This window comes from Narcine bancroftii, chromosome 3 (assembly GCF_036971445.1).
Source record: "Narcine bancroftii isolate sNarBan1 chromosome 3, sNarBan1.hap1, whole genome shotgun sequence".
In the NCBI taxonomy this organism is placed as follows: Eukaryota; Metazoa; Chordata; class Chondrichthyes; order Torpediniformes; family Narcinidae; genus Narcine; species Narcine bancroftii.
Window position 1 is genome coordinate 147,757,219 of NC_091471.1, and position 26,714 is coordinate 147,783,932.

A 26,714-nucleotide genomic window follows, 5' to 3' on the forward strand; every position below is an offset into this window, starting at 1 on the left:
TTCCTTAAATGTAACCAATGATCCCGCCTCGACCACATCTGCCGGAAGCTCATTCCACATCCCCACCACCCTCTGCGTAAAGAAATTTCCCCTCATGTTCCCCTTATAATTTTACCCCTTCAATCTTAAACCATGTCCTCTAGTTTGAATCTCCCCCTTTCTTAATTGAAAAAGCCTATCCACATTTACTCTGTCTGTCCCTTTTAAAATCTTAAACACCTCTATTAAGTCCCCTCAATCTTAGCTCCAGATCATGATAATTTTGGTCCAAACAAAAATAAAAATTTGAGTGCTGGTCAATTGGAAGAGATTATAAATGATCTCAAGGCAGTATGTGACCAACTATGACAGCAAATGCCTGAGTAAAATTAAAATCAGTGGGTATTAGGTGGAAGCACTCTATTAGTCAGAATCATATGTTTATAAGGAAGATATTTATGGTCATGAAGATCTGTTATCACTCCAAAAGTTACATTGCAAGAAAAATAAACAATCTTCATTCTATGAAAACTGGATAACGTTCAGATTTGGGCTGCTGAGTAGCAAATATAAATGTTTATTGCATTAATGCCAGCCAATTGTAGTGATAGAAATATACAATCACACTCTCAAGATTCATTATCGAATTCAGCACCTTCCTCCATTCCCTCCAAGAGCTCAACACTGCAGAACAAAGCAGCCCAAATAAAGACTCACCCACAACAACTCTTCCACCTGGACCATATGCTTACTACACATGGCCACAAAATATTTTTACTTTACTTCCCAAACGCATATCCTCTGTATGAGAGGAAGGCCAAAAACACCAGCATACTTCTTATAAAATATTTCCATTATTGTAGGGCATTCTATTAAAGATCAGTTATATTTTAATCCAGGAGCGAGATGTAGCCATTTCTCAGGCGTTCCACTCAGCCATGGACCATCTGGACACCAAGGACACTGGGTTAAACAACTGTACATGACAATAACTCCACCTTCAATGCCATATGCCCTCAGAATTTATTCCCTCACTTCAGGATCTGGACTTCAGTGCTCCCCTCTGCAGCTAAATCCTTCATATTTCAGATTTATTGTCAGAGAACAGGTACATACTTGACATCACATACAACCCTGTAAGTTTTCATTCTGCGGTCAAGGCACAATGCAAAAATGTACACATTATATACATGTAAACAAATTAAGAACTGTAAACAAACTGCAATACAAAGAGAATTTTTTTAAAAAAAGAGCACAGAGTCCTTAAATGAGTCCGATTGAGTTTGTTGTTGAGGACTCTGATGGAGGAGGGGTAGCAGCTGTTCCTGAACCTGATGGTGCAAGTTTTGTGGCACCTAGACCTCTTTCATGATGGCAGCAGCAAGAACAGAGTATGTGCTGGGTGGTGTGGGTCCTTGATGATCGCTGCTGCATCTAATGTAAGTGTTCCCTGTAGATGTTCTCAATGGTGGGGAGAGTTTTGCCTGTGATATCCTGGGCTGTGTCCACTAATGTTTGCAGGGTTTTCCACTCATGGGTATTGGTGTCCCCATGATGCACCTGGTCAGCACATTTTTCACCACACCTCTGTAGAAATTTTCCAGGTTTTCTGCTGTCATACCAAGCATTTTTAAATATGGCCTCCACACCTTAACAAAGAAAAAGTATTTATCTCTCAAATTATACGTTATCTTTTCTAAAGGAATACAAACTTCCATTTCATTATGCCATCATTTCATAATTAAACCAAATCAGATTTCCATGTAATAGCTAAACATTTTTTTAGAAATATCCAAAGCCAAATGTAAAAATTCAATTTCATACATTGTCAATCTCAACCCTAAGGCAATCAACTTAATATCCTCACTGAATTTCTAGAGGTGAGGAAATCCATGATCCAATTGCTTAGTAGGGTGTTGACACCCAGGTCTTGAGTTTGCTGATCAGTTTTGATGCGATAATGGTGTTAAATGCCAAATTGTAGTCGATAAAGAGCATTCTGATGAATGCATCTTAACTGTCCAGGTGTTCCAGGGCTTTGTGTAGAGCCAGTGAGATGGCATCCTGTTGCTATGACAGATGAACTGGAGCGTATACCACTCAGAAAGGAGCTGATATGCTTCAACATGAGCCTTTCAAAACACAATAGCTGTTGATGTAATTGCTACTGGTCGATAGTCATTAAGGCAGCTTACTACCAGTGCACTTTTCTTGGGCACCAGTATGATTGACGTCTGTTTGAAACAGGTGCCCTGCTGGAGTGAGATATTGCAAATATCAGTGAATGCATTGGTAAGTTGATCAGACAGATTTTTAATACTATGCCTGGTACTTCATCTGGCCCAGATCCTTTCCTATGATTCATTCTTCTGAAGGCACCATGCATGTCATCCTCAGATACAGACAGGATGGAATCATTAGGGGACATGGATGTGTTGAGATGTTGGTTCTTTGCTGTTTCTATCATGAAATCAGATGAAGAAGACATTGTGTTATTCTGGTGTAATGGGCCCAAAGAATCCCAAAAACTCAGCAATTCACCAAGACAAATGGTTACTTAAACAAAAGTTGCTTTTAATTATCTTTAAACATGAAAACAGAATCACACTTTAACTTATCACTATTAACTTAACCCACTTCTAATTCTAAGCGCACGTGTATGTAATATCTAAACAGGTTCAAAAACAGTTCTTTGATTCACAGTATCAGGCAACTCTTATAATGTGCACAGAATTTAACATTTATGAATTTCACCAGGCTTTGGTGCTTTGAAAGCTAAATGGTTACCGCCCAGGAAATTTCTTGTCAGTTTTCAGAGAAAGATTTGTTGCTCATTTCACACCCACAACTGATCCCTTTCAATCAGCCACTTCAGTGTCTTGCTGAAGAAACCTGCCCCATCAGGGTTTTCCAAATGATAATCTCTTTCTTTCAGGTCACCACAGAGTTTCTTTTTGTTTCCCTTATTTCAAGTGAAACATTATGCAGCCAGTCCTCTCTTGTATGGACCACAAGGGCTTTGAATAGGCTGAACTAAACTCACAATTTGTCTTAAAAATTGATATTTTCCACAAGCTTGCCAGCTTGTCCTGTTCCAGTCCCACTGCTGCTGCTGAACTGTAGAACTGAATTCTCTCTCTCTCTCTCTATCTCTCAGAGAAAACCACATGACCCTCTTAGAACAGCAAACTGCACGCAGACTGTGGCACAGAACCTAATCTTCTGAGTTTGTTCATCTGTTACTTTCCAAAACAATAATCCATTATTTAACTTTGTCCAATTAACACCTACTTGTGAAGTCCTTGTAGGCATTTTTCAATGTTTTTTCAAAGGCATCTGAAGCCTGGACTGTCTGGCTTGAGCAGAGCTCTGGCATTTTAAATGAGATCTGTTTTAAAGTATTTGTATATGTGTACAGGTACACAGTCCTTTATCCGGAACCCTTGGGGGACAGTGTGTTCCGAATTTCAGATTTTTTCCAGATTTCAGAAAGCCAGATTTAAACCCACCTGAATTGTGCTGCCATATCCACCCCACCCCCTTCCAGTCACCCTGCCATCTCCCCCCCCCCCCCCCACTTGGCCACCCGACTCATGCTGCCAGTCTTCCAGCCACCCGACTTGCATTGCCAGTCTCTCTGCCGCACGACTCGCCCTGCAGGTCTCCGCAACCACCCCCCCCTCACCCGCCCAACTCACCCTGCCGCCTCTCTCCCCACTTGCTGGATTTTGGAGTTTCCGGATTTTAGATGTCCAGATAAAGGATCACGTACCTGTATTACCTAACTAAAATACCTGCTACAGTTTATCTCTATTAAAACAACCTCCTTTGAAGAAGACCGCAGAGCCCACCTCACTGACAAAAGACAAAGGAGGAAAAACCGAGCACCCAACCCCAACTAACCAATTTTTCCTTGCAACCGCTGCAACCGTGTCTGCCTGTCCTGCATCGGACTTGTCAGCCACAAACAAGCCTGAAGCTGACGTGGACATTACCCCTCCATAAATCTTTGTCCGCGAAGCCAAGCCAAAGAGAAAGAAGAAGATGTACAATATAATCAGTCAAACTGGAAGCAAAGCTTTGACGTCTACTACTTCACCAGATTTGGTTTTGTAGCAGGTTTTGGTATTTGGACCCTGCCACAGCTATTGGGTGTCCCTTGTTGTATCCATTTTCATCCGGGATCTCCATTTCACCCAGGATACCTGCTCCATGACTTGGTATCTACAATTCACGATCAGTGAAGATGGGGAACAACATCTCCTCCCATAATTACACTCAATGCCAACACTCCTCAAGGATATATGCTTAGTTTGTTACCATGAAGCCACAGCTGGAAGCCAAATACTGTTCTAACTTCATCTTGAAATTCACTGAAGACACCACAGTAGTAGGCAGGGTATAAAATAATGACAAGACAGAATCCAGAAGGAGATTAATGATCTAGTGCAATGTTGCCAAGACAACAACCTATCTTCCAACATAAATAAGACTGAGGAAATGATCATTGACTTCAGGAAAGGAAGCAGAGATCAAAACCTTGTCCATATCAATGGCACTGAAGTGGAAAGAGTCGTTAGCTTCCAGGTCATAGGAATAAACATCTCCAATTACCTGATTTGGGCCAAGAACATTGATGCCACAATCATGAATGCACACAAACACCTTTACTATCTGAAAAACTGAAGGAAGTTCAGCATGTCCCCCTTGTCCCTCAACAACTTTTGGATATGCACCAACTAAACCAAACTTGCTGAATGTGTCACAGCATGCTATGGGAGCTGCTCTGCTCAAGATTGGAAGAAACTGCAGAAGGTAGTGAATGCAGCCCAAAATAGCATGTAAACCTCACTTCCTTCCATCATCTGCATCTCCTGCTGCCTAGAAAAGGCAGCCAACATTCTGAAGGACCCATCACACCCTAGGAACACACTCTTCTCTCTCCACCCATCAGAATGTTAAAAAAAAGCTTCAATGAGCTTGAAGAGAGTTTCTTCCACACAGCCATCACTCTCCTGAATGAAGCCACAATAGTATTTGCTTGTCCAACTCTGGCTTTATAGTATGGAACTGAGTACACATCCTTGAGGAGTGCTGGTGTTCAGTGTGATCATCAGTTACTGAATTTTTAATTAGCAAAATAACTAATTTATCAAGAACAGACAATATTATTATTGACACTTTGCTAGAAAGCAACTGTGAATGCAAATAAATACAATATCTGCACCAAGATCATTTTGATATCCAATTGTTTTATGTGTCATGTAGATTATATGGAATTGTTCCTGCTTCTGGACTATACTTCAAAAGGAATTAAGACCAAACAGCATAGCAATAAGGAACAAAGAGATTGCAATTATATTTGACTTTCCTCAAGTCGTGGAGTTGTTCAGCATAGAAGCAGGACGTTTGGCCCCCTATGTTTGCACTGATAGTAGTCCTTTGGCTCATGCTAATTGCTTTCATAAATGGATTGGTGGAAAAATAAATTTTTGAATGTTTTTGGATCTTATTGGCTAAAACTAAAAATGTCAAGCCCTAACAATAGTATAATTGAAAATGAGTCTCAAACCTAAGTTAAAAACATTTAGAGTATTGCTTTGGATGCCCAGGACACTATGGAATTTACCAAGATTATTTGAAAAAAAAATTGTATTGATATTCTCATTCATAGTTTTTTATAAACCATCAAGTTAGAATGGCCAGAAGCAAGACTCTCTGCATGCGCTTAAGGACATAGAAATGGATTGAAGACAATTTCCAAAACATTGAAAGATTGTTAGCATTGATTGTTGAATTATTAATAAGGGGATTTACTCAAGATTATCACCAAATGAATAATGTTGTTCATTGGTCTACAGGAGCGCATTTTTTTCAACAGGTTATCAGTGGATGCTGAAAATGAATTCAATGAGAGTCAGTTCGACAACAATAGGAAAGAAAGCTGAGAAGAGCGCAAAATGGAATTGGTGCCCAAGACTCAGAACATGCACTTGAATCAGTATGCTGGCCCAAATGAATGAACAACCAACTTCATGATCTATTTGCACAATGAATTAATTCTAAAATGATATAAACAAAATAGCATTATATTATATTTTAAATTAAGGCAAACAGAATCTGTGAGGATCAAACTAGGGATATAATTTCAGGTCAAAACCTGGATGAAAGCTATACTGTGGCCATAAACACATGATATATATGCAATTTTTTAAAAGAAAATGCTCCGTCAAGCACAGCTATCTCATGGCATGTGACACAATGATTGATACAGTGCAAGGAAACACTGTCATTCAGCTGGGAGAAGTCTCAGTGGTGTAGCTAGAGGGGTTGCAGGGGGAGTTCTCCCTGAGCACATTTTTCAAAAGTGGTGCCTTTCCACTCCCCACCCAGTCAAATGTTGCTGCCTCCCCATGCCACCACCACCCCCCACCCCCATTCCGGTCCGACGCCAACGCCATCCCTGCCGTTCTGGTCTGATGACGACGCCCCAACCCCCTCCCCCGCTTCGATCTGAGGCTGCCACCACTTCACCTCCAGCTCCAGTCTGACGATGCCACAGTCCCAACCCCGGTCAGTTCCAATGCCACTGAAAAATCAGTGTGGCCCACAATTCAACCACTGACTCACCTTCAGGTATGTGTTGCGGTGCCTTTTTTATGTGTTGACTCCCCCTAACATTAGAACCTGCCTATGCCCCTGAGTAGTCTATAGGACCCCAAATTTCCCTCAGGCAACCAAGGAGCAGATAAGCAAGCAGATTTTGGAATGGTGCAGGAAATACAGGGTTGTAATTATGTGTGTTGTCATCTTCCGTAATTAATTGGCACCTCCTGACTGCAAGAGAGATGGATAGGGCTGAATTTGTCAGGTGTAGTCATGAGAAATATATGGTAGCCAGAAAGGATCTTAAAAAAGGACTTAGGAGAGCTCAAAGCAGGCATAACAGGCCTTGGCATGTGGAATTAAGGAGAATCCCAAGGCATTATATGCATGTGTGAAGAATAGAAGAATGACGAGAATGAAGGTGGGGCAGCTAAAGGATAAATGAAACAAGATGTGTCTGGAGGTGGAGGAGGTTGGGGAGGTCCTAAATGAATACTTTGCATCAGTATTCACAAGAGAAAAAGACCTTGATCACTGTGAGGTCAAAATTGAACAAGCAGGTGTGTTGCACAATGTGGAGTTTAAGGAAAAGGAAGTGTTCGATCTTCTTAAAAACATCAAGATTAGTAAGTCCCTGCGGTTGGGTGTGATATACCCCAGGTTGCTGTGGGAAGTGAGAGAAGAGATAGCTGGGGCAGTAGCCATGATTTTTGAATCCATTTTGGCTGCATGGAAGGTGCCAGAGGATTGGAGAACTGCAAATGTAGTCCCCTTGTTTTTTTTTTTAAAAAGATAATAGGGAAAATCCTGGGAATTATAAACCAGTGAATCTTGCATCAGTGGTGTGCAAACTAATGGAGAGGATTCTTAAGAATAGAATCTATGAGCATTTGGAGAAGTACAGTCTACTTAAGGGTAGTCAGCTTGGCTTTGCGAAGGGAAGGTCATACTTCATGAGGCTACTTGAATTTTTTGAGGAGGTAACAAAAGAACTTGATGAGGGTAGGGCAGGAGACATGGTCTACAAGGATTTTAGTAAGATTCCCTATCAGAAACTCATCCAGAAAGTCATGAGGCATGGGACCAGTGGAACCTTGGCTGTGTGAATAAAGAATTGGCTTGCAGGGAGTAGTAGTGGATGGAAAGTATTCTGCTTGGAGGTTGGTGAATAGTGGAGTACCACAGTAAAGTGGCAGATGGAGTTCCATCTGGGTAAATGTGAGGTGAGGCATTTAGGATGGCCAAATGAGGGGGATTGATGTGTTCAGGAATAGCGAGGTCATGTAGCAACATTACAAATCTCTGGTAAAACCTCACATAGATTATTGTGTTCAGTTTTGGTCACCTCATTATACCAAGGATGTGGAAGCTAGGGAGGGTGCAGAGAGAATTTACCTTGATGTTGCCTGGATTGGAAAACAAGTCTTATGAGGCAAGGTTAGCAGAGTTGGGACTTATCTCTTTGGCGTGTAGAAGGATGAGAGGAGACTTGGTAGATGTCTACAAGATTATGAGAGGCATAGATAGGGTGAACAGCAAGCACCTGTTTCCCAGGGCAGGAACAGCAAACACAAGAGGACATATGTACAAAGTTAAAGGAGGAAAGTTTAGGGGCAGCATCAAAGGTATGTTTTCTATGCTAAGAGTTGTGGGTGCCTGGAATGCCTTGCTAGGGTTGGTGGTGGAGGCTGGAATATTGGGAGCATTTAAAAGGCTCTTAGACAGGCACATGGATGAAAAACAAAATAGAGGATTATGGGGTCAGGAGGGTTTTGTATTTTTAAAAGGGCTGAAGGGACTGTACTGTGCTGCAGTGCTCTATATTCTATGAAACACAACATGATTCCCCAAAGACAAGAAATAAATGGCAAATTTTGCAATTTATGGAGTTGGTTGGTGGATATATTTTCCCTTGCTTTTGGATAGTTAAATTTGGCCTCAGTTTCTACTGCAGGAAAAGGACGGTATTGTTAGTAATGCAACCTCCATCATTACTGTGAAAGATTGTTAACTCAGAGGAAATGCTCAATTGCTGGATTGCCTATTCAACCTACAATATTCTACACTGAAACCACGAACCTCTATGTTCAGGAATGACAATATGTTCATCTCAGAGAGTGACTTACTATGGATTTTATGTCACCACTCAGAAAATTATAGTCTTACATATCTTCATTTATCTAAATAGTATGAACAGAATGTTGGCTACTTGCTTTTTGGTTGAAAATAGGAAAATTGTTATAATTTTCTTGTTACTTATTCTGAAAACAATACTTTAAATAATCATACACTCACCATAACTAAATCTACTTCAAATCTTTTTAAAACATAATTCTGTCTAATCATGAAAGTCCTTTTAAAAAATGATGCCTTGACTTCAAGCTCAATTAATTTGGAACGAGAATGCAGGCATGGATGTCTACATAAGAATAACGTTACCAACCAGCCTGGTTCCTTGAAATCAAGTTTTGCTGGATCAGTCAGAGCATTTCCAATGTCTGATTTTGTTCTGCCTATTGATTTGTTTGCTTGACCATTGTTACATGTCGAGCTCATCCTTCTTTACATCGTTCTCCCATTATTATTCCAATACATCAGTAGTTTTAAGTATTGAAGCCTTTTAGGAAAACCAAATAGAGGTCTGGAAGATGCCATCAGTGCACCGTTGTTCACTTTGAGAATTCACAGGAGAGAATCATAGGTGTGATTGTTCGTAAAGATGTCATGGCACATTTTATGTCCTCAACAACAACAGTTGCGGCTGAAGGTTTTGGGGGGACATTTTCTAGATCAGACGGAAGGAGTAAAACATTTAATCCGGCCATTGTGTAATCACTTGCTTTTTCTATCGATTGCTCTGCTGTGCAGTTTTCACTCAACCAATGCCTTCCCTTGTGAAACATTTGCTTTGTAACCAGTTCACAGTCAATATAAATCAAATGCAATTAATATTTATTTTCTTTCCGACGGCTGGCCGGTGAGATGTTGAGTAATTGGATATGGCCTCGTAAATTCTCTTCCAAGTATGCCTGACGCAGTCTTGCCAACCTTATCTGAAACTACCTTTCTAAATAAATGCCATTAAACAAGCCAATTCCTGAGTGTTGACAGATTCCTTCCGTATCCAGTCTCTTGGTGGTGTCTGTGGGCATTCGTGTTTTATTGCTTTCACAGCCATTCTCTCTTTCTGCGTATTTAAACTGAAGGTCGGGGGAAAACGAGAGCAGGAGAGCCGGATTATAGACTTCCTATTCGAAGCATTGCGTCCTGTACAATGGCTTCATCTCCCGCCTTGGCAACGCATTTAATGTTTCATTTATTTAGTCGGCTAAAATTATATCCGAGAACTACCTCGCAGTGTATTTCCTGCCCTTGAAAACAGAACTGAAATGGGTCTGATTGTGCATGGAATTGACCAAGGTCTTTGGACCAGATTCAACTCAAGCAGAATCTACTATTCACTTGTTTGAAAAAAAAATCCATTGTATCCAATGCTCGAAGCTCCTTGTCGTGATTTATTTTGAGAGGTTCTAATTTAAAATCATTTTGAAAGCGTACGCCCCACGCTGTGCAGAACGCATCTCCACTCCACTAAATTGCGCGAATGTAATGTCTTTGAAATTCACCTCACGTTTCCTCCTGTCAATTTTGGGGAAATTTGGCTACTCCAACAATTAGTTGTTTGACTTTCACTTTAACACAGTTTAGAAGAGGGAATGATGAATAAATAAACGTGACAGTAAAAAAAAAGCCTCCTATTAAGCTGCTTTCCAGATAAACGCCGAAACATATATCAAAATGGACCAGCGATGTAACGTTTCAGTTAGATGTTGCTTTTAGGGATTTTTTTTTCGTAAACCTGCAAATTCAGCCATTGCATGAACGTCCATTTGCTTCTTTGAACAGTTTTATCAACCAAATTTGTTATTTTTGTGGATACACGGAGAGGTGTAGGACATAAAGCAATGCTGATCAAATCCACTGTGAGTTCGTTTAAAAAGAAACCATTTCTCCTTCAAATCATTGCAAAACCTGATTCACTAAAGAACCATTTAATACTGTCAATTCTATACAGCTTGGCGATCTGGAAGAGATTCATCGGAAAGAAGAAAAACTCTGCTCAAACATCAGTGGAGAATGACAAGATCACCCAGTGTCCACCACGGGGGTCACCATTCTATCCATAAGCTTTCCTTTAACAGCTGTGTGGGAGAATTATTGCTCAAGGTATAAAATCCCACCCCACAACTCATTTCAAATATACATTGCACCATACCCTGACATAGAGAATCTCAAAGATTCAAAACCACCTACCTAAGAGAAGAATTTTCTCCCCTTTCAGACTTAACACAGCCATAGTTTATCCTGATAAAATACACCCCCTCCCATCCCGGCCCACCTCAAATCAACAGTTTACTATTCCTGACTGGGAGAAGCATCCAAGTAATATCAATCCCATCCAGCCCTCTCAGAAATTTATGTTATATAAAATTATATAGCATATCTCATTCCTTGAGACCACTGACAATGCAGATCCCATCAACTCACCATTTCTTCTATTCCACAAAACAACCTAACAAATATTTTCTGTACTATATCCAACATATCCTTCCTTCAACAAACAAACCAACAATATGCCCTTATTGAAGGTTTGGTCTATGAAAGATTATGACAGTTGCTTCAAGAGTTGCTCACTGTGTCCTCAACCCCATTTGCAATAAAGAACACATTTCATTTTCCCATTTAATCATTTGCAAATTCAGGATCATCTTCCACATTTCTTATACAGCTTCCTCTACATTTCTTAGAACATCAGCATTCAATAGCTTCACAATATTTAGTCATTCTGCTTTTATATTCTTCCTACCAAAATTGTTAACCATATTTTACTCTACTTTCCATTGTTTTATCTATCCATTTCCTCTCCACATTTCCTGGAACTCCTTGAATTCTCATTAATTACTTCCCACTTATGTTTGTGCTTGAGAACACTTATATTCAAGGTAATAAAAATAAGAATAAATTGTTGATGTTCGAGCAATGATCCCATTGTACCCTAGTTGTTAGTTACAGTTTGCCAACTTTAAAATGGATTATTCATTCCTGTTCTATGATTTCTGCTAAATAATGAATCCTCTACCCTGGATGGAGAATTGTTTTACCAGCAGAAGCAAGATTTATATTATCCTTAAAGATGTAGTGCTTACCTGGAGGAGTTTTTTTTTAAATATAAAAACTTATGAAATGCATTGTAGCAATGCAAATACATCTATTTGCTCACTGTTATCCACCTTGGCAGTTATATCTGCAAAAGAATACCAATAAATTTATCAATGATGATTTTTTTTTCAGAAATTCTGCTTAATCATGGTGAAAATACTATGGAATCTGAAAGGTCAGACAAGGCCTTCAAACAGATGGCACCACTAACAGTGCAAAACTCTCACACTAGTGAAAGATCAGATGGATTAATATTTAACATCTCTGGAATACAACTGAGACTCAACACCTTCTGAGGATATGCAAAGAAATTTACCATTGGTGCACAGTTGTTCTTCTGACTCCTTTATTATCAGCATCTTTGGTACTATTTTATTTCATGTGTGCATAAAGAATGACATCCTCTCCTAAAGTAGAAATATTTTATTTTATCAAATCTGATGTTGGACATCACAATAAGATTACAGAATACCAGAAGGCTATTGATATATCCATTGGGAAAGATTGAATAGAGAGGGGTGCTTTTCTATGAAAAGGGAAAGCCATGGAACAATAAAATTGTACTCTTGATATTTTTGAAATAACAGGTTTGTCGAAAAGAGCAAAACTAGGTGCCAACAATATATTTTAGTTACCAAGAAACAGAGATGGTGAGAGCTTAAGTGAGATGTTAAGGTATTTTATATATACATTTCACACACACACACACACACACACACACACACACACACACACACACACACACACACACACACACACACACACACACACACACACACACACACACACACACACACACACACCAATATATTATATGCCTGGAAGTAACTGGCATGAGTAATGATGGAAACTGCTTAACAGGCTTCTTGGGAGATGCTAAAGATGTAGGAAATGGAAGGATGTGGATCATGTGTGGACAGAATAAATTTGGTATAATTTACCATGGTGTTTGCTGCCTACATCATGAGCTGAAAGGCCTGCTCCTATGCTGTATATTTCTATGTTTATATTTTAAATCATAGAGTATTTACCCAGAATCATGAGTATTTTGAAGATAATAATACAGAAAGTAGTTTAAGTGAAAAATTTAAGGTTAAGAAAAAAAGGGAGAAGATAATCAAGAGATATACAAAAAAAAATTGAAGATTCCTTTCCTTCTACTCATCACACTTAATCTTTTTCTTTGCCCCTGAGTCCAAACATGCAGTTTTTTGAGTCTCTGAAACACAAGTAAAATAAGTTGACAAAAACTGGATCCAGGTGCAGGGAACACTAATCAAGGCAATTAACTAAATGCCGAACTGTTTTGCTGTGTTAATTTTTTTTAAGTTATAAGTTATGGGCATAGCTGGGGAGGGGAACATGTTTTGCTTATCCCTAATTGTTTCTGAGAAGAGGTGGCGAGTCACTGTCAGACCCTTGGTGGAAATGCTCTCTTTACCCTGTCGACTGGGCTTCCATTATTTAAACCTAAACACCTTGATAATCATGTCACTTGCAGGTGTTTACATCTTATTTTGTGTATCACTAATCCAATTGTTCAAGATGAAAGCAGATGCTTGGTGGAATTATTTTGCCTTTCTGTAAAAGTATTGATCCACCTGAAAATCTCCACCGAAGTAAGTGTCCCTCACCCAACTGATTGACATTATATAGAGAAGATGGGTTAAAACCACGATCCTCTTGACCTCAAGATTGCTTTCATGATTCTTGTTCTTAGAATCAAACTATAATCGGGTGTCTGTGGTTATACACGAGTCCGTTGATTTAAATAAGGTAAAGGGGATCAAATTTGCAATAGTATTCGGATGAAAAGTAATGGTGGCTGGCCTGGAAATAACTCGCTATTAGCAAATACACAGAATAACCAGTGACTATTTTCTGATGAATGGTACAAAGCCTATTTGCCATCTCAAATCGTGGTAAAATGTGAATTGAATCATGGTTCAGATCCAAGGCTGCGAATCAATCCGACCCACTTCATGACTGGCAGTGTTTTAGTCAACGTGCTGTTTAACTAAGTGCATAATGTCAATCGACTAAAGGACAAGATGTAATAGAACAAGATGCCCAGAATCCTCCACTGATTTGCTGGCCTGAGAGGGAGTACTTCCGAATACCATTATTTTGCAAATTTACCTTGCAGGTTCTATATGATTGCAATTCACATTAATACGAGTGATTGGCATGTTATTACATAGGATACAAAAGAGATAGAATTCAGGATTTAAATATGCAAGGAGAGAGAGAGAGAGGAGGGAATATTTCTTCCATGATAATAGTTGTTTTCCCAAGGAGCGAGAATGGACAGGAATAGAAATTTCGCTGGATTAATTCTGACCTTGCATTCCGAAGAGAATCGATGTTAAGGGCACATTACATTTGTGAATGATGAAGCTACCCTTGTTTGCTGTTATTCCTGTTCTAGTCATTCTGCCCCATCCCAGGTGCATTGCGAATGGTTGTTCTGCGGAGTGAGTGGGAGGACGTGATGGAGCTGTTTCGCGTTCAAACGACACTTAAAAGAGCTCTGCGCGAATTTAGCTCAGCAGCTTCGCGAGACTGGAGTGAGATCGATGGTGTCGGAGGAAACTGAGCACCATGTGGATTTTTGTCTTTTGTGTCCGCCGCAGCTCCCTTCAAAGAAGGGAAGCGAACCCCGCAAGAATAACGGGTTCAAGGGCAGCCGAGCCGTAAGATTGGGGAAAGGGTCGGAATTCTCAAACGAGAGAAGCGGTTAAACAAGCCCTAGCCCATTTCCAGGGCAGCACAGCGGCGCTTCGGTTTCACACCGGGTTCAATTTTGACTTCGGGGCGCAATCCGCCTGAGGTTTGCTGAATCTCCCTGCAACCGCGTGGGTTTCTGCCGGGCGTTCCAGATTCCTAAAGCCAAGCGGGCAAGAAGGAAGTTGGTGGTAGGGCCAGGAGAATGAACTATTGGACTGGTGTAAATGGTCGTCGCGGGCTCAGTGGGTCATGCAGCCAATATCCGTGCTCTATATCTCTTAACTGAACCCAACTTCCATTCGCCTTCATTTTGTCCCAGTATCTATTCTACAGATAGCAGTTAGTGAATTGCATGGCGCCATTTAGACTTCCAATAGTCCAATGTAACCACATATTCATGTTATAATTGGTGATGCAGGTCGGCATGGCTGCGGGTGTTGACATCAAGCAATCTGTTGAAGGAACTCACTCAACGAGTGGAGCAGCAACAGTGAGCGGGATAAAGAAATTATCGACGTTTGGGCTGAAACACCTTCACTGATCCCGGAGAGAGGGAATGGCAACCACGGCGAGGAGATGGTGGGAAGGACGAGGCAGGTGAATCGGGGCGGGGTGAAGTTTGTACAGGTAGAGATCACTCTGCGTGGAAGTAGAAGTTCCAAGTTCGATTGAACTTTTAGACTTTTCACGTCAGTCACCAAAAAAAAAACCCTAAGAGGTTCTGTTGACTGCCTGGCCATCTGCCCAACATCTTCCATCGCCTTGCCAAATAATAACGCAGGTCATTATATTTTGCTTGTTCACTTGATACCCTTCAGCAAGTTGGTAGACTATCAGTTCAGAATTTCTCAACGTTACCATTCAGATAAGGATTAATTAAAAAAAGATGAATATCGGTGAGAAACTGTATCTTTACCAATGAGGTGTTATTGGAGATTCCATTAAGATTATTATCAAATGTGAAATACAACATTCTGATAGGTAATCTTCTTGATAACCCTGGTCTAAACTAACAAAAAGAAACGTCTAGATGTAGTATAATCACCAAGTTAGACAGCATCTGTGGAAAGATCAAAACATTTTGTTCGGATTCCTACTGACATTTTCCCATACCTTGGTGAAGGTTTCAAGCCTGAAACATTGGTTATGTATTTTTACCTTTGCTATATGAAGGACACTGTTTGGTTGAGTTTCTCCAGCATTGTGTGTTTTTACTTCAACATGGCTTTCCTTCATGGTACCATTGTAAGTCTTGAGCCTTAGACAGAACTCAAGAAAGAGGGAAAACTAACTTGCAATTGTGAAGAAGGTTCCTCAAATGAGTTTGTAAGTTATGTACAAATGTTTATTTTTAACATTTTGCTTAATTTTGTGATGTTCAGGAGGTCTGAATTGGAGCCAAACCAAGGCAGTTATGATGTTTCAACAGAAAGAGAGTCAAACCCATTTGTTTTGTAGTCAGAGAGCAATCAGCTTTTGGAGGACATAGTTCAGTTCTACACAACTTGTTGTTAGAGCAATGCCAGTTTACATAAACTATACTCAACCATAAAGCTGACATTGCATTGATTCAAATTGTAAAATGTGAACATTTAAAAACCCTAATTTAAAGTGATTCCAGGTTTTCTCAACATTTGGTCAAGTAATTGAACATATAAAGCAACTTCTAACAGTAATCTGCTTCACCATAGATTGCTCCCATTAACAATGAACTTCCCATAAACAGAGGACTTCCCTTAATTGAATTGGATGACGTATCATCTTGTGGGAAATTCTGCTTAATGAGATTTGATCAATTTCTTGTGACAGGATAAAATGCCACATTTGAACAGTCTTACAGGATGTGATGACTTCAATTAAAAACAAAGCAATGAATCAATCGAGTTTTGCGGCATTCATGTATTTGAGCATTGACAATTTGAAACAAAAATCCAGTGGATTACATTTTATGTTATCCTTTACAAATGCGTGATACCTAATGGAAATATATATATATATATATTACAACATAATTTTTAAGGTTGGAATAATATGAAAAGAAGTTTCATATCACCCTCTTCAAGATATTTAGTGTAATTGAATACAGACTACATGCCACACCTATGTTCATGACTTGGACTTAAAATTCCTCATTTCATTTTAATAAGTACATTTATGTCTGTGAATGATCTTCTCCAAATTTATAATAATTCAGTTTTAAACAGTATCAACCCAAAAATAACTCAATTTTAAAATTCTCAGCCATATTTTCTATTCTCCCCAAGCCATTGCCACTTTTGTCTTAATAAGATTCTAACCCTTTTCAATTTTCAGATCTCCAATTCTGACCTCTTGCACATTGCTGATTTACATTGCTTCAATACTCCCAACCTTCAGCTGCTTGGTTGATAGGCTTTTGTGTTCCCTCTCCAATTCTTCTTTTGAAAGTTTCTTAAAGTTAGGATTTTAGTCACCTGTCACAATATTTCTTTGTACTGGTGCCACAATTTTTTTTATATGCTCCTATGAAGGCCTTGAAATATTATGTCAGGGGCCCTAAAAAAAATTAGCCCAGTGGTTCTCAATCTTTTCTTTCCACTCACATACCACTTTAAGTATTTCCTATGCCAAAGGTGCTCTGTGATTAGCAAGGGATTGCTTAAGTTGGTATGTGAGTGGGAAGGGAAGGTTGGGAACCAATGCTTTAGACCCAATTGTTATTGAAATATTTTGCTTGAGAAAAATTGTAATTGGCCCATCTCCTTTGGAGTTATGAAACCATGCACATAACGACTCAATTAGGTATGATTAAAACAGTGGTTTAAAATTTTTTCTTTCGATTCACATAGGGTGGATTAAGCAATCCTTTTCTAATCACAGAGCACCAATGGCATAGGGAATGCTTAAGGTGATATGTGGATGGAAAGAAAAAGTTTGAAAACCACTGTTTTAATAACAAAATATCTATAACTCTTTTTGCAACTAGATTATTTTTGTTTAATATTCAAGCAGGTTAAGGATCAATTCCCTGAGGTGTTTAAGCAAATTCCATAGAAACATTTTTAAAAATGAAATTTCACACAAAGCAGAAGATAACATATCATTTTTGCACCAGTGAGGTCACTCCACATTGATCTGACATAACACAATAACTTTTGTTTTCAATTACGACCAGATTTAGATACAGTATGTATGGTAATCTGAAAGGTCAAATTAATACTTTGGATTTGAATTGTAAGGGACACCTGCATTTAGGTGACATGTAAATTATAGGACTGATTCAAACAGATTATCACAAATACAAGAAATGTTGTAATTCTTTTTTATTAAAATTTCTCTTTCTTACTTGCATTTGATGAAACAGATATATGCACCTTGATTATTTATCTTTCCTTTTATTTAAACAGATTTCAGTTAGATTTTTAAGCTCTCGTTTGATTTGTGAAGAAACATGATTTTTTTTGTGCGACATGACTGCAAATGTAAAGAAATAAATGCACCACTCACAAAAGAGTTTAAAGTCGGTGTCCAACCAAAGTGATCACAGAACACAAATAGATGATAACTATGCATAATATACAATGTAATATATACATTGTTACATTAACAATTTTTTAATTGAACCGTTGAGATGACATCATGACTTACAGTTAAAATTCAAACATTAATGAGAGAAAATATTTTTACATAGTCTATTTCCCATTCCTTTAAGGATGAGAATGATCTCTTTGTAGCTCTGGTAACATCGGAAGCACAGTTAATGATTTTCACACACCAACCTTCAACAAGCAGTGATGCAACAGGCACACATTTATTTTTCCTAGTGGCATTAGTGAGATAATTGTCAATTATAATAGTCAGGACTCCAGGGATAGCTCTCATGCTCCATTTCAATGGTTCCATCTCCACCTGACAGAGAAGAGAGTATCTGGAAGCAAGAGATCAGATTGTGCTTGATTCAAACTCCTTCTTGTGCTATTATTGGGACCATACTTCTGTCCTGAAGACCTTTGATCAAATTGATCCATAGCAGGGCTTCCCAAACTTATTGGTTCTTGGAACCGTTTTGGAGAACACTTGGAAACTGCAGAACCCCAATCATCAATTACAGTTTAAAAGATCTAGCATATTTAAAAAAAAAGAGTAAATAAACTCACCATTCTCCACTTTGAAATAATTTGTTGTCTCTGATTTACATTTAATGGGATGAATGAAATTGTTTCTTGTCCTCACAGATCTTCTTAATGTTGGGTACAATATTAAATAGTTGTATCCTTCTGCTAGTCTGCCCTCCGATGTCCGGATCTATGCTTGGTAGGTGGCGACTGACAGGAGAAGACCAGTGCACTGCTGACGTCACCTCCACTGCCATGCCAAAATCGCTGGCTGTTGATTGACAGGTGAGGTTGGTAGGAGTCTGTCCTCCCACCAATGTCACAATGGTGGGGGGGCGGGGTGTGCCTTCATCTGGTGATGATTGGCTGCACCCAGATGAGCAGGCCGTTGGTTAACAGTTGAGGATGGGCACAAACCCCAATGAGTTTCACAATGGGGGCTTCACTAACTGATTGGTTGTGCAGGCAGGCTTCAGAGACTTCATAATTCCCCCCCCCCCCCTCCACAATACCCTCTTACCTGGGTAATTGGCCCAGGTGGCAATTGTCTGGAAACTGAGGACATCCCACAATTGAGCCTGTCTGCCCACCAACATCACAATGGGGCTGCAGCCTGGTGATTGGCTGTGTGGGTGGGGAGAAGGGATGTCACAATTGCAACCCCCCCCCCCCCCATCATTCCACCTGCTAATTGGTCCAGGCCCAGCCACTGGACTCTTTGACAGATAGGCTGAACCTGAGCACTGATTGGAATGGGGTGGGGGAGGGGGGGTAGGAATGGTGCCTGGTAATATGCAAATGAGCACTGAGGTGAGCATCAGTGGAGGGTCATGCATGTCTCCCACTTTCCTCCTTTCCCCCACCATGGCTGCCATCTTATCTTTCCCCGGAAACAAATTGAATTAAAGACAAAGGTTAAAAGTAATTTACATAAAAGCAGGTAGGTAAGTATTACCCTCTGTTATTTCTTCCACTGAACCCCTACACTGTTCCACAGAACCCCAGAATTTACTCTTTTGGCCATCCTGATAACCAGAATAGCAGGTGAGGGCAACTTCGTTTCAGGAAGTGAGCCCTGGAGTCCTGTCCCTGAACTGCTTAAGTCATTTTCTGGAGAAATAGCTGCAGGCAAAAGCTTTTTTTTTAATGTGTCTAATACCTCTTACAACCTGCGTCGTTTCAAATCAGTTCAGACAGATTTTAATAAACAAAATTATATTAAAATTTCAAAAATAAATTAGCTTTAAACATAATCATTTTCAAATTAATTCAAAATATTAGCATTAATTAAATTATTTTTAAAAAGAACTTACTTTTCAAGCTGTGTCAGTGGTCACATTCAAATGAATGTGAGTGGGGTTAATAAGCCAGTCAGGGCTGTTACAAAACTAAAGGGCATGATGCCCAACAGCTCCACAAAAGTGAGCTCCAGGTTTCATGGTCTGTCATTTTGCCTCCAGCCTGTTCTTGATTTCTCTGGTGCCATAGTCAGAATTTCACTGAGTAAATACTTTGGCTCCTCAAATGTCCTTTGTGGAATTACCAGCACATGATCAGTACCAAACATTACACTTGCCATTTGATAAATAACATCTCCAACACTGCATTACTCTGTCTCTGGTGCACTGAAATGTACCCTAGATACTAGCACTTTGGTGTCTGTATTTGGGATCCACTCTCTTCTGACTGCCCATGTGGTTGTTCAAACTGGGTGGCTTTTTAGACTGGAAGTGCCTGAGTGCAACAGTCGCAGTGGTTGGATGTGCAGTCGAGTGAATGACCATCAATTAATTTTTCCTATACTATTTACACTGCAGGCTTCCTCCAAAACGTTATATGGGTCCTGTAGGATAAATTGTGGTGCAGGGATTGACTCAAAATTCTTGCGCATTCCTTTTTAGACTGCCCGTGTAGTGGCAAAATTCCTTGATTGTGCCATTGTATGCCTGCAGTCTAAAAACCATACTTGTTACAAAATGATGTAGGATCAAGAGAATCATTATTGAAAGTGACATCTGACAGTATAGCCACTATTTGTCACTTGTTCACAAATCTTGACACCACATGGTATAGTGGTGAATAATGTATATGTAGGAATAACCATAGTCCCATAATTTAATCATGGAATTTACATCAAATAAACAGTTGATTAGATTACTGGCTTAAAATTTATTGTGTGATTAATTATTTAGAATATATTCTGTTTATTTTATACTATTGACCTGTCTCAGTTTTGTTTTCAGACTGTTACTGTTAATGCTGTCACCACTATTCTCTTGTTCCATGTTATTGATGCACAATAATGTTCACACCAAAAAAACTCATGATTGCTGAATATAATTCAAAATGTGTGAGTTCACTGGATCATTTGAAAATTCTTTTCAATATTTTTATTATATAAATGTTACATAGGTACATGAGAATAAAGTAGAATATTAAAATATCTTATATTGTATTGTAACCTATGTTACATTAGAAATATTTTTTAAAAAATACTAAACTACAGATCTACTTATCAAACCCCACCCTACAGAGGCCAATGGTTTAACAAGTACAGACCACTACTGATAATTTTAAAAAAAAGTAACCAAATGGGTCATAAACCAGCAATTAATTAACCTTACAGATTTTGAAAATAATTAAGAAAAGAACCCCATAAAGAAACAAAGTTATGATTCATTTCAGTAGTGGAACATATAATTTTTTTCCAAAGTCAAACATGCCATCACATCAAACAACCATTGAGTATGAGTGGGATGGACAGCATCTTTCCATCCCATTAATATGGGCCTTCTAGCAATAAAGGAAACAAGGGCAACTACATGGGATTGTGAAGCAGTCGATATCAGGCCTGTTGGCCCACTTATTTCAAAGAGGGTGATAAAGGGATATGGAGTCAAATTAATATTAAGAACTAAAGACAAGGTAAGAAATGTTTCTTTCAAAAATTGGAAGGAGAAGGAAATAACCAGAACATATGACACAGTATACCTTCTTCAGTTATATATTTGTCACATTTAGATGAAAGATTGGAATAAAATTTAGCCAATTGAACTTTGGAATAGTGGGCCCGGTGGACTACATTAAACTGTGTTTCTGACATTCCAGTATTTCAAACAGAATTATAAATAGCCAGCATTTTTCTGGAAATGTAAATGACTGCCTGCTGGGGGAATTCTGATTATTGTATGACAAAATGCCTGTTGATAGAGGTTAGGGTAGGTTTACATTTTTGTCAGTATCCAAGTAACTGAAGTTCACATATTTTACTGAATTATATGTCCAGTTGACACATGATTCATTGCAGCATTCATAAGTATTTAAGATTCCTTCCCTATACATTATCATTGCTTTGTAAATCTGTAATTATTTTGCAGGTTATAATTGTCCCTTGTACATGTCAATCAGCATCCTTTCAGGGACAAAGGATAATATTATCTTTTTTTTGTCCTTTGAAGCTTCTTGAATGAGAAGCAAAAGAGTCAAACATCCAGACACTAGGACAATTTATTTCCTGCTGTTATCAGCCTCTTGAATAACCCTATATTTCCTGCACTATGTGTTTGCACTTTTCGCTATACCCTGCATTAAAAATGTTGGGATGGAACTTATTATGCAAACTTCCATCTCATAATTTTTCCACTCATACCCTGACACATTTTACGGAGTGGCTGCAGTATAAATTGACCACAGCTATTATTCAAGAAACAGGCCTAATGAATATGATGTTTCCCCTCTTACCAACTCTGCAACACATGAAGGCTGAGTAAAAGTGCCCCTGTGTAAACGGCCACATTGGGACACACCAGAGGTAAGAATGCTCATTTTTTTTGGAATAATTCTGAAGTTTCTGTGTAAAAATGCCAACTGTTATCTTAGTTGTTTATTTGTTACTTGTTGTACTACCTGTTGCATCAGTTAAATTGACTTGATAGCAAAATGAAACATTTTAACTGCATTTCACTAAATGTGAAACATTTTAACTGCATTTCACTAAATGTGAAAATGAAACAACTTAATTCAATCATCAAGGGTGAAGTGAGTGCTTCTGTTTGCCACATCAAGCTTCTCTGTAAGCTTGAATAAAATTTGAAAGCCTGCAGACATCGTGATTGAAGTAAAAACACAATTCTGGAAAAACTCAGCAGGTCAAACAGTATCGTTTATGTAGCAAAGATAAAGATACATCACCAACATTTTGGGTTTGAGTTCTTGAGCTTCATACCTTGAATGAAGTGTATGACCTTAAATTCTTTACAGAATCCATGTAATTATGACAACATGTGTAAACTGGACTACAATATGAAACTCAATTCTGGTTCAATATTTTTTCATCTCTGAAAATGGTTACTAATACTGACCTGATCAATGTGATTTCTGATATTTCTGATATCTGTGACAGAAATTTCTGATATTAGAATCATTTTGCAAGATAGAGAATTCCCACCTGCAAATGAACAGAATTTGATCAAGCCAGATTACCAATGTCAAAGAAAAGGCTGAAATTTTCACAATCATGTTCAATCAGAAAGGCTGAATAGATGATTTACCTTATCTTCCTCCTGTGATGACCAACGTCAGAGAATTCAGTCTTTTGCCCACCTGATATCAAGAAATGACCAGGAACTTTGGATATAGCAAAGGCTATGGGTCCTATCAATATTCCAGGTGTCATACTGAAAACTTCCCATTCATAAGAACAAAAGAACACAAGAAATAGGAGCATGATTAGGCCATCTGGCTCATTGAGCCTGTTCTGTCATTCAATAAGATCATGGCTGATCTGATGATAGGCTCATCTCCATTTAATTGACTTTTTTTTTACTATTTACCTTCATTAGCCAACTATTTAAAAATCTATCCAACCTTGTCTTGCATATATTTACTGAGGTAGCCTTCACTACTTTAATGGGCAGAGAATTCCATAGATTCACCACTCTCAGGGAAAAGCAGTTCATCCTCATCTCCATCCTAAATCTATTAGCCTGAATCTTGAGGCTGTATCCCCTAGTTCTAGTTCAGAACTAGCTGCACATTAGCCAAGCTGTTCCAGAACAGTTAAAATGTAATACATTGACCTTGCTGTATGGAAATTTCCCAGGACATCCTGGTCACAAAACGCATAACAAAACCATTGTCACTAATTACCACCTGATCATCAGTAAAAGTGATAGAAACTGTCGACAACCGCACTTTTACACAGCCGCTGAGAAGCATAACATTTCTGCTCCGCTGGCAGTGTCTAAATGTCCTGATGGAATTTATTTGTTAAATTCCATCCCGTAATTTTTCCACCAAGTCCCCTATATATTTTTACGGAGTGGCTGCAGTCTAAATTGAACGCAGGCACTCTGTAAGAAACTGGGCTAATTAATACGATGTCCGTCCTCGTACCAACTCCGCAACACAGGAAGGCAGTCTAAAACTGCAACCACTCTGGAGGTAAGTAAGCAATTTTTAAAAACATAATTATTCATTAATTTTTGTGTAAAAATCATTATTGATCAGCAGTTACACAGTAAAAAAAAACACTTTTTGATTCCCATTTAAGTTTTGCCAAGACTCCTTGGCTCCATATTTCACTTAGTCTAAACAGGACCAAGGAGATGAATTAAGGAGATGAGGTGAATGTGATTGCCCTTGACTTCAAGGCATAATTTAATCGAGTGTGGCATCAAAATATCCTTGAAAAACTGAAGTCAAAGACAAAGGAGGATGGATGTGACATAATTATCTCACAACTTCAAAGAGTTCCTCGAGAAGTATATCCGAGGCCTAACCATATTAAGCTACTTCATAAAGTCAGAAAAGGGCATAATCCTTGATGATTGCGCAATACCCCATCCCATTCAATTTCTTTTTCAGCCAATTAACTATCCCATGGGACCTGGTCAACATTCAGGCATGGAGCAGGCATGGAACATTGATCACCAGTAACTTGTGTCAGAAAAGAACCATCTCTAGCTACGTAAATATCAGGGTAAAAAGAGCAGCAAACTACAAATGACACATCCAAAGGGATTGGGATACTTTTCTCGTTTGAGTGCACCACCAATTATTCTCAAGTTTAACCAAGGGGGAGAAAGAAGAGATCGAGTAACAGTGAGAGAGAGGGGGAAAAAAATACTGTATTTCCCTAATTGACCGTATGATGCTTTGTTTGATGAGGGTGAATTGTTGCAATCATTATTACACGTTCACGTAACGTTCATATCCTACCTTATTTTCATCAGCGGGAACGTCCTGCAATGAACATTGCCCTGTCCACAAACTCTCCTTTCCATTTGCATGATCTTAATCCCTAAAACGCCAGTTGCAGACAACAAATGTGCTCAATAAAGGAACTCTCCAATCACTACCAGGATCTCGGATGGGAAACGAAAAAAAATCTATATTGAATCGCCGAATAAGCCACAGTTGATACGAGTAGGTTAGATTGAATATTTCAGCACCGACCGATCCTTGTGCCACTGAATCTATTCACCAACAATTAAGAAAACTTAGTCCAAATTATGCACGCAGCATCTGTTCTACGTGTTCCTCCGCGTTCTTACATGACACGCTTGCACGACTCAGAAGGTGCTATTATTGAAACTGCAGATAGGAGGCATATTCACCCAACAGATTGTAGAGATTTCGTCGACACTGAGGACATGCTGATTCCAGCATTACCTTTACCAATGAACGATTTCAGCTCGTTCTACAAAAGACAGTTGACAAGACCTCATTATGGGAGGGGCTTTGATGTACTCCGGGAATAGAGGTCAATTAGTAGATATTCATTCGAAAAGAATGTCAGCTAAAGATCTATTGCAGTCGCTTATATGCACATACAAAAAAAAAATTCATTCCGGGATCAAGATGTCGAGACTCTTTCCGACTGCGAATGTAAAAGGACCATGAAACATGTATTGATTAGACGAGCGCATTAATATTCGGATAGACCATAATCTACTTTATATTGATCAAACCATTCTTTTATTAACTGCCCAGCTCCCTGTATCTCATACGTGCAACTGAAATGAAATTAGCTTTTCGAGTCCATTTCTCCTCTCCCTCGCAATCACCACTCTTGGGCCATGATGTTAAAAAGCCGCAAAAATAGGTATTTATCTTTTGCAGAAATAACACAAATGCAAAGTCTAGGTAAACATTTGGAGAATATTTTCTCTTTAATTTTCTTTCATATTTATCCATCTATCGTCTGCCAGACGACAAAGTTATTTGTGGCTTGTAAGACGCTACTTAGGTACTCTCAGAGAGCAACGCACGTTCACCCTTTCTGCTATTTACACCTCGCTCTGCCTTCCAGAGATGGCTCATGTCCATTCTGCTGACTTCGGGATCGACTTGAAGCATTTTTTTTTTCCAGACTGCAGCGACACACGTCCCAACACGGCGCACAATTTTAGACTGGTTATTCTAAATCCTTCGCATTTGGCTGAATGTCTGTTTATTAATATGTATTTGTACACAACACACACACACACACACACACACGTCCAGTCAGACGGTTCGAGGTTCAAATGCATTACCAAAAGCTGGTTGCAAGATGAAAATATTTTAGGATTAACACACCTTTGATTTTTACTCAATGGATTTCGATGTTACTATCGAACCATTCCCTCAATTAAGCATGTAGCGCTCTAAATCTGACCAGTATTTACAACAGTATTCACGAAACCCCCTTCCGCCACCCCAATCGCCATAGTGCTCACATACATCCTCAATGAGTAAATGGCGAGCAACGCCCCAGGCCTTTAGTCTGTAATATCACGAACTCCCAGCTCGTACCAACAGAATCAGTCAGTTCCACAGCGACCGCCCGCTAGTGACGCCCCCACAACATGTGGCAAGTGTCAGGGAATACTAACCGACCAAGACGCTTCAGAACATCTCGCTTCAGTGGGGATATACCACAGATTCAAGCACAATAAAAAGAGTTTTGCGAGAATGAATGGCACAACAATCAATCTAGTGACTGCACTGACAAGCTATTGGCATCGGCGGTGTTATATTTGCTTTGAAATAAAACAAGGTTTAAAGCTTCCCGATAAAGTAAAATGGTAACTAAGCACACAGCTGTTT

At 39.1% G+C, this 26,714-nt stretch overlaps 3 long non-coding RNA genes across 3 annotated transcripts in view; 2 read left to right on the forward strand and 1 right to left on the reverse strand.

Annotated features, from left to right (window-relative positions):
- LOC138757688 (uncharacterized) overlaps positions 1-12,365 on the forward strand; it is a 29,304-nt gene extending 16,939 nt beyond the window's left edge. The window contains exon 3 of the long non-coding RNA XR_011353829.1: positions 11,938-12,365. This is a non-coding gene — a long non-coding RNA (uncharacterized lncRNA). The remainder of the gene's footprint in view (positions 1-11,937) is intronic.
- Positions 537-19,200, reverse strand: LOC138757686 (uncharacterized). The gene is made up of 3 exons (XR_011353827.1): positions 18,669-19,200; positions 1,847-2,439; positions 537-1,628 (listed from the first exon to the last, which is right to left on the reverse strand). It is a non-coding gene; the product is annotated as an uncharacterized lncRNA (long non-coding RNA).
- Positions 19,201-23,782: 4,582 nt separating this feature from the next.
- LOC138757690 (uncharacterized) lies at positions 23,783-26,705 on the forward strand. Its single transcript, XR_011353830.1, has 2 exons — positions 23,783-24,068; positions 24,492-26,705. It is a non-coding gene; the product is annotated as an uncharacterized lncRNA (long non-coding RNA).
- The last annotated feature ends 9 nt before the right edge of the window (positions 26,706-26,714 follow it).